At 60.4% G+C, this 980-nt stretch overlaps 1 protein-coding gene across 3 annotated transcripts in view; it reads left to right on the top strand.

Annotated features, from left to right (window-relative positions):
- The first annotated feature begins 8 nt into the window (after nucleotides 1–8).
- Nucleotides 9–980, top strand: part of Smarca2 (SWI/SNF related, matrix associated, actin dependent regulator of chromatin, subfamily a, member 2) — a 173,719-nt gene continuing 172,747 nt past the window's right edge. The window contains exon 1 of one of the 3 annotated variants that reach the window (XM_010640120.2): nucleotides 9–170. The gene's annotated coding sequence lies outside the window, so the exon portion shown is untranslated. Of the gene's footprint in view, nucleotides 171–719; nucleotides 957–980 lie in introns of those variants that run through there. The other 2 variants (XM_010640126.2, XM_010640123.3) reach the window with 2 other exon arrangements.

Raw genomic sequence — 980 nt, 5'->3', positions numbered from 1 at the left:
CCGAGGAGGCCGCGAGGGCGGGCGCGGGGCGGAGCCCGGTTTGGGCAGAGGAGGGGACGGCTGTCATCAATGAAGTCATATTCATAATCTAGTCCTCTCTCCCTCTGTTTCTGTACTCTGGGTGACTCAGAGAGGGAAGAGATTCAGCCAGCACACTGCTCGCGAGCAAGGTAAATATAACTTACAACTCCTTTCTCCTCTTTTCCCTCCCTCCGGCCTCGCCGCTGCAGCCGCTGCGAACCTTCCGGCACCGCGCCGCCTTCGCTGGGGATTATTCATTATTATCCTAATTATTATTTATTGTGCATACACGGAGAGCAAAACAGGCGGGCCAACAGCCACAACAACAACAGCAACAGCAGCAACAACAACAACAACAACAACAAAGCCCGCCTCCTCCCCGCCGGCCTCAGGTGGAAGGCTCAAAAGACAGCTCCCGGCGGCCGGGGAAAGAGACCGCAAAGTTTGCACCGACCTTCGCAGTTCTGATAATAACAGCAGTAATTACTACTTCAGGGGGGCACGGGGGAGGGAATCCCAGCAAAGCACAGCCTTGACCCTGGGAGACAGTGGTGCGCTGCCAACCCGAGGTTGCCACACACGCTCCGCCAGGTTGCACCCCCATCCCCTTAAAAGCCCAGGCGGGGAGGGCGGGTAGCAGGAGGAGGAGGAGGAGTAGGAGGAGGTGGAGGTGGGGGCGAAAGCCTGGGGGACTCGGGAGGAGGATGGAACCGCGACAGTGCATCCCGAGCCGTTCTCCCGGAAGAGTTGGAAGGAGAACGGGAAAGCAGGGCTTGGAGCCCGAGTTGGCAGCCGGGCGCCAATGACCACAGCTGCCACACGTTTGCCGGGGACCTGTTTAAAGGGCTCGGGCTGCGGAGACGCGAGCAGATCGCCGCGGAGTCGCAGCCGGTGCTCCAGAGAGGAGGCGGCGGTCAGTCACTGTCTTCGGGCCGGTGCGTGTCGGATCCGAGGTGTCA

The sequence above is a fragment of the Fukomys damarensis genome, unplaced genomic scaffold (genome assembly GCF_012274545.1).
Source record: "Fukomys damarensis isolate Sample0158 unplaced genomic scaffold, DMR_v1.0_HiC HiC_scaffold_31, whole genome shotgun sequence".
Taxonomy (NCBI): Eukaryota; Metazoa; Chordata; class Mammalia; order Rodentia; family Bathyergidae; genus Fukomys; species Fukomys damarensis.
Note: the sequence above shows the minus strand (reverse complement) of the source record. Positions and strands in the feature narration are given on the sequence as shown.